We start from the raw sequence: 7,356 nt of genomic DNA, 5'->3' as shown, positions 1-7,356 counted from the left end.
GCTTATAAGAACTGATGCTTTTCAAATTACATAAGTGTACAGTTTTAATATCCATTTCTTTTGTTTTTACTTAATGTAGAGCTCTTTTTTTTTCCAAACACTGTGGTAACTGTTACTTCTCTGAACTTTTTTTTTATTTTTGTCTTATGTAATGCAGATTTGCTTGCTTTACACAGGTTGCTGGTGAGAGGAGATGAGGAGGTGAGCAGGCTCAGTGTGTACACACCGACTAACATTGAAAAAATGCGGTGTTTGCTCTTTGGCGATCTAAGGCTGACCGTGCGGACAGACAGACGTTTTGGGAGAGGAGTGGGGGGGGGACTTGGAGGAAAGCCGGGGACTGCCCATGATGGATGGGCGGAGCAGTAAGCATGCGCTGAGGTGGCAGGCTCTGGGCTGGTCCTGACGGGCTGGCTGGCTGCTGGGCTCCGGGCGGATGTCTGTGTGCGTCAGACGGCGGTGGGGGAGAACTACCATCAACACGCAGCGTCTCCGAAGGAAAACACGCAGAGGAGACGCGGAGCGCTAAAAAAGAAAACCAACCGGAGCTAACGCTGGCATCTGGAAAAGCACCGACGAGAGAAGGGAGACGATCCTCCCACATCCAGCCCCACACCCCGTCGCCAACCCGCCCCGTCTTTTTCCTCTCGACCACTTCGTGCCATCCCTCTGGTCCGACCACCCCATAGGAAACCCCCCATTAGACAGTAGACCAGCGTTGCCATTAAGCGATGCGCTTTGAATTTGGGAAGAAATCCTCTCTGCGCTTTTTGATGCACAGCACAACCAGTGCTCTTCATTTCCAGGCTATGGATTCGGGTGTTTACACTTTTCGGATGGGTTTCCAGCTGTAATATAACATGCAAAACATCACCCTGTCATTCCATAGCTTGGCTGGAATTTAAACAACCGGCTGTCACATACGCCGGGGTGAACTCCTATGTGATTTTTTTTTTCTCTCTCTCAAGCTTGAAAACAACTCCGACAATGGTCATAGAACAGACCGCCACATTAAACACTTAGTAATAATCTCTAAAAACCTGTCAGCTGGATATTTCGATCCCACCGAGAAGAAAGAAAGAAAAAAAAAGCGACAGAACTGACGAGGAGTTTGATCCTGTAAGGACTTCGGGAAGTTCTTGCTCCGGAGGAAAGACGTGGATTGGACCGGAGACATCTCGGCCATATCCACGGCATTTTCGCTGTAAAGGTAAAGCCAGGATCGACCCTTTCCTGCATGTCACTTGTGCATGTTGCGTTCACTGTCCAGGCTGAGAAAAAGCACTGATTTAAACAGGGCAGTGACCTATTTTCCAGCACCGAAGTCCTTCCGCCGGGAGTGCTGTCACTTCCAAGGCCGGTGGTTGCGTCTCAGCCAGAGATATGTGTGCGTGTGTGTGCGTGTGTGTCATTGCCCTTTTCAACATTAGACCAACCTTTTTCCAGATGTAAACATCTTTGCCTTCCACCGGGACCCATGGGAGACGTTTTAAGAGCGGTGTCACAAATCCCGCCCTACATAGCCCATGGTGGAGCTCATCACTTGCAGCCTGGCCAGATGTTGGGCAATATACAGGTTTCTGCTGAGCTCTTTGATGTTTGTCACAACATCTGATAAAGAGCTCAATGTCTGCAGATTCCTAGCTGTGATATATATTGGTAAACAAAGTGTTACGCTCCAGGGATGTTGTCTGACATGCAGCTTTGCTGGAGCCATTTTCCATATTTCTTCTCAAACTTTGTTTCAAGTCATTTGGAGCCTGTAATGGGTTTTCTGACGGGATTGTCCTGTATTTAGCTTCAGTCAACCTCTTATGAACTCTGGCCAACTTCTTTAACCCAGACTGCAAAAAACATCCCCCACAGCATGATGCCGCCACTACCAGCTGAAATCTTGGCTGCATTTGGAAATAGATTGGGGGAATCACATTTAAGAATGTTACTTGCTAAAATATAGAATATATACTTTATTTATTTATGTTCCCCCCCCCCCATAAATTATATTATTAGCTACAGTTAATAAACCTCATTTGTCTTCCCACTTTAAAGGAGGAGTTCAACTCCGTGATGTCCTTCCCAGATTAAAGCTTTGACTCACAAAGCAAATCAAACACACTTTTTTTTTGCTAGGCTACAAAGAGCAAAATACCAAAAAGTAAAACACTCTTTGCCGATACATCATGTTATAAATTTTTTCTTGACCCTTTCGGCCTAATTTACTAAAGGTTATCATACCACGAGGTTCTCTACTGACCCAATCCTTATAATTGTATGACTGGGCCCAAATGAGGGTCTCTTTATCGTAGCTGTTCTGCTCAGCTCCAAGCTAGATGAGGCAGTACAGGGGGCAAGGATGGGCTCAGAAAGAGAAGCATAAATAAAGAGCTATTTTCATCCAATTAAGCAATTGCTCTGTCCCTACGCCTAATTGTGCAGCACACAGGGACTTAGTTTACGACGGACCTTCTTCCCATTGGCTGCCCCTCATGGGTCTATTGTTCCTGGAGCTGCCAGGGGAGAGAACCGAGCGCTGCCAAGGCAGACCTAACAAGGCAAGGGCTGAAGGGGAATCAGGTCTGATCATTAAAAAGGTCACAATGCACGTCAGAGGCACATTGGAGGGGATCAGATGAAGAATGGTTATAATATTTCCAAGGTGTGTGTTGGGTATTTTTCATGCAGAGACGTGTAGGCTCAAGAGGTATTGGTGTACTGGGTCAATCCTATAAAACAGGAGCTGTGAAAGAGATTCCACCCTCCTTATTGCAAGTCTTTTTTTTTTTTTCTTCGTCCTGAAACCTTCCCTGAGCTCATAACAGAGGCAAGTCACACATCCATAGCCTCCTCTGGCCATTGTTTATCCAATCAGATGATGAGCAGTTCAGCTGCAGGTCAGCCTTAACATTCATCCAAGAGAAAGTCTGGGGTCAGACAGAGAAACGTCTACAACCACCGGTTACGGAGTGGACGCTACTCACTCTAAACTCCACTGCTAATCCAGATGTCCACGGAGTTCCAGATGTGCATCTCCGTCTACAATCAAGGATGCATGTGTGCATTTTAGCTGACAGCTTTAACTGATTAATATTTTCTGGCGCTAAGTAGAGACTCGACCATATGTTGACCAGGTCTCTGTCCAGTCCTTTCTGTATATACCCTGCTCGGTGAATATAGGTTCTGCTGCAGGTCCGTTCATGTTGAACAGAGAGTTATCTTCATGCAGATGGTCTGGAAGAGAATTTAATCACTCCACTTCATGTACTAGTGGATAATCGCTTTCATCCATCCCTGAAAATTAAAGCCACGGGTGTCGCTATCAACCCTCTTCTTTAATTTTCCGTCCGCCTATAGATTGCGCCCCATGATACCACTGTATGACATCATTCACTTGGGGTCCAAAACTGTAAAGGGGCTGAACAGCTGCTGGGTTGTTTTTTTTTGGGGTGGAAAAAAGTGGACTCTCTGGGTAATTTCCTGCATTAGAGAGCAAAAGATGATCAGTAAAGAGAAGATGGGAAATACCCAATACACTCCTGATCAAAACTTTAAGACCGGGGGAAAGTTATTCAAGTTTCACACTGCTGGACCACAGCCAGGTTGAGTAAAGCTTCAGAAACGGAGGAAGAGACAAAAAAAAAATGACTGGGAAACATTTCAACTGAAACAGAACAAAAAGTGTCAACAAAACGGACCCAGTTAGTGGCTTCTTGTGGACAAGTGTTTCCAGGCAGCAGGAGAGATGTTATTGTGGTTTAACTGCAGCGTAGTCCTGCTGAACGATCCACTCCTCACCTCACAGACGGAGGAGTCAGTCAAGAAGAATGCTTCTCCACAACATCTGCACACAGGCAGCCATGACTTGATTCCTCCTGCACAACCTAAAGCTCCACTGTTTTATTGACGGAAGCTGCATCTTTATCGTGGCCCATAAAATCGTCTTCAGTGTCGCATCAATAATGTTGGAAGCCATCAGGAAATTTCCCCCGCCAGCTCGCTCTCTCTCTCTTCTTTCTTGTTTTCTTCTTTGGTGTTTCCTTGCAAATTTAAAACCGGGGCATGTCTGTGGCACGGGAGAGAAGTGTTTTCAAAGCAGATAGATAGAGTCTTGTGGTTATTGGGCTGCAGGGCAGCATCAGTAAGGACCGTACCGTGAGTTGAGGATCTGCCTCTGTCTTCAAGAACAGCACATTACATCCTCTGGTTCAGCACAAGTGAAATTCTTCTGCTTTACCACGTCACTGTTTCTCAATCATAACCTCCAGGATCTTTTAAGAAGACGTTAAGGAATGTTGTGAACGGGCTCTGCCAGTTCATCTCAACAACCGTGTCACTTTCAAAAGCAAAAAGCCTTTTTGCCTTTGCCATGAGAAGTCATAAAAACGTTGTTGCCCTACAGAAAACAACAAGAAAGGCAGATTTATGGGCAGCTCTAGAGTTTTTAAGGCAAAAGTCTTTAGCTTAGATGATAAACAGCTTGTTTGGGACTTAATCCTGTTTTCAATTTGTCTATTTGCTTTGCCTGTTGCTCCGATTTCTTCTTTTCGCCTTTCGAAGCTTAACGTACAACCCGGTCCTGAGTCAAACTCAAATACTTGTTGTTGCTTCCTCAAGATTTATACTTTGATCTAGAGTCTGCAAGCTTTTCGCACAGAGCGCGTGTGAGTCCACAGCAGCGTGTTTACCAGTCAATCAGAGCAGCCGCGAACATCGCAATCGATGAATGAGATGCCAAGTTGTTCAAACTTGGGAAGCTACTTTGAGTGCTTGAATTCGTACTGCAGCGGGGCGCCATAGCTGCTGCGGATTACGGTCAAGCTGAAAGGCAACCGAGCAGCAGGGGAGAGAGGATTATGGTGGTCAGTGAATGAGGCGGCATGCTGTGAAAACGAGGCACCTGATACACACTTGCATCAGGCTTCACGGGGGATGCAGTGTGTTATTTTAGATTCCCCACGACAGAGCTGGAGATCTTGTGATTGCACACCAAAAACAGCTACGGTTTGGTTAAGTCCTGGCTCTTGTATCCACGTCACAATTCACTCCAAACTGTTTGACTTGAGTTTGCATTTACGGATGATGTGAAAGAGGTTTAAAGCTCAGTGAGTATTGTATGGAGTCACCGTGCTTATGCCTGCTGTGAAGGGCGCATTCTTGACTTTGATTGAGATGTCCCTGGTACCTGAACTGATTCTGTTGTTGCCAATTCATGCTTGCCGTTGCAAATGGAAACCTCAAGTTTGAGAGCGTCAGTGTGACTCAACTAAAATTCACCTGAAACGGAGCTGATTCAGACTGAATCAAAGGTTAAACAAAAAAAAAAAAAAGTAGATAGGACCCTACAAGGCTCTTAATGTCACTTATTTTTCCATAAGTGCTCTTATTGCCACGTACCACTGGAGTGACGGAGTCATCGTCGGTGGGTTACGGGATGTGCTCGTGGGGCGATGGTCGCCTCCATGGACCCACGCAGTAAAAATAGACAGAACGGATGCAGCGCAGAGCTTGACTCACGCTCTCTTGGAAGCTGAAAGACACCAGCGCATACCTCCTTGTCGCCTGGCTGGCGTGGCTCACACACCGTGCATTTTTCTCCAGTTAAACTGTAACCACTAATCACCTCACCGCCTCACTGTTTCCTCTCAGAGCAGACAGCTCCTGGGTCCCCATGGTTGGCTTCCTATAGGAAACCTCTCTTTCGCTTTAAATCACCTGTATCGAACATTGAAAATGAATGCTCCCATTACACCAGCAAAGATCGGGGATCCGTTCCTCGGCTTCAGGTCTGCTGGGCTTGCATTTCCAAAATAAACACAGACAACTCAGTGCTCGAGTCCAACTACCCCACCCAGCCTCTTCTCGTTTTGTGCAAAGGGCCTTCTGCACGCCTAACTCAACGATTCCCTCGTGAGAGGATTTCAGCTTGCAAACCTCTTTAGACAATATGCAGAACATGTCTGGAACAACGTGCTCTTGATGGGAAGCAGTTGAATAAAGAGGAAAAGAGGGAAAATTAAGACATAAAAGCATAACTTTAGTGTGAAAGAGCTGACCGAGAATGTTTCTGGTTAGTTTCTTGGACTTATTCAGAGCTTTGCAAAAATGTTTATACCCCCTAAACCTTTTTAAAATCATACCACGGAACAATATATAAGTGGCTTGAAGAAGAGTTCACAATCCTTTAACTTTTCAACTATTGTGTGGGATTATGTCCATATAATTTAATTTGATTTTGTGGAGGTTGCCTTTTAGCTACTCCAACTACAGCTGAAAGTCTTCTGGGGTGTCTTCACTCACTGGATGGCGAGGACATGTGAACATCAATTTTATAATTTTGATTCTCAATTGGATTTAGGTCTAAGACTTTGACTAGGCCATTTAACACATCAGTAAGCTTTAATCTAGGCTATTCCTTTGTACCTCTGGCTGTATATTTAGGGTGGTTTTCTTGCTGGAACAAAAACTCATTTTCTTCCAGGATCATTATTTATGTAGCTCCACCTGTCCTCCCATCAAATATGAGCACCGTGATGCTGCCAGCCAGCACCATCTTTCACCACAAAGACGGAGCAGTCAGTGTTAGTTTTGCGTGCATTCCATAAAGTTTTTAAAATTTTTGTTCTCCTCTGACCAGAGCAACTTTCACATTTGTCCATTGACCGACGTTTTCCCCCCCAACAAAACCTGAGGCCTTTTCTGAGGCCACAGACAGCTGTGTTTACACTGAGATTAAATTACACACAGGTGGACTCTGTTTTCCAGGTGACTTCTGAAGGCAGTTGGCTGCACTTGACTTCATTTAAGGGTATCGGTGCCAAGGGGCTTAGCGTAAACGCATGCGAAACCTTTCTGATTCGTCTTTGTATGGAAGCTGGAAAACCAGCTTCATGCTACCCTGTGTCGCTCTATTAAACTAAACCTCAACGACATGAAAAAGTCAGCGGGGTGGGAATCCTCCGAGGGACGAAGTGACAGCAGAAGCAGATGTAGTTTTACTGATTTTCTATGTTTTGAAGCTCGGGCCCAAAACTGCATATTCAGCAGAAACACAGCTGGTTTGTGTTATTATTTACTCGCTTGGTTAATTCCCCGGATTCTCTTTATATACCCTAAATAGCTCCGCTGGCAGTACAGTATGGCTAAGGTATGTATGTGCGTGATTTCTTGTTTGAAAAGGAGGAGTCAGATGAAGAGGAGCTCTGTCTGTAAGCGCGAGTGAGGAAATACTCACTGGAAGGCAGAGAAGGGGGGGGGGGTTTTTGGGGGGGGTTTTTTTTTTTTTTTTTTTTTAGACAGGGGGATGAGGGAGAGATGGGTGAGGTATTTTGGAGATTCAAATAAGGCTCAAGTCTGGGCCTG

At 45.4% G+C, this 7,356-nt stretch overlaps 1 protein-coding gene across 2 annotated transcripts in view; it reads left to right on the top strand.

The window, feature by feature from the left end:
• Window positions 1-355: 355 nt before the first annotated feature.
• Window positions 356-7,356, top strand: part of glis2b (GLIS family zinc finger 2b) — a 34,570-nt gene continuing 27,569 nt past the window's right edge. For both annotated transcript variants that reach the window (XM_015025875.1, XM_015025866.1), the window contains exon 1: window positions 356-1,210. The gene's annotated coding sequence lies outside the window, so the exon portion shown is untranslated. The remainder of the gene's footprint in view (window positions 1,211-7,356) is intronic.

Source organism: Poecilia latipinna, unplaced genomic scaffold (genome assembly GCF_001443285.1).
Source record: "Poecilia latipinna isolate Pla-1442-1.1 unplaced genomic scaffold, P_latipinna-1.0 Scaffold96, whole genome shotgun sequence".
In the NCBI taxonomy this organism is placed as follows: domain Eukaryota; kingdom Metazoa; phylum Chordata; class Actinopteri; order Cyprinodontiformes; family Poeciliidae; genus Poecilia; species Poecilia latipinna.
Note: the sequence above shows the minus strand (reverse complement) of the source record. Positions and strands in the feature narration are given on the sequence as shown.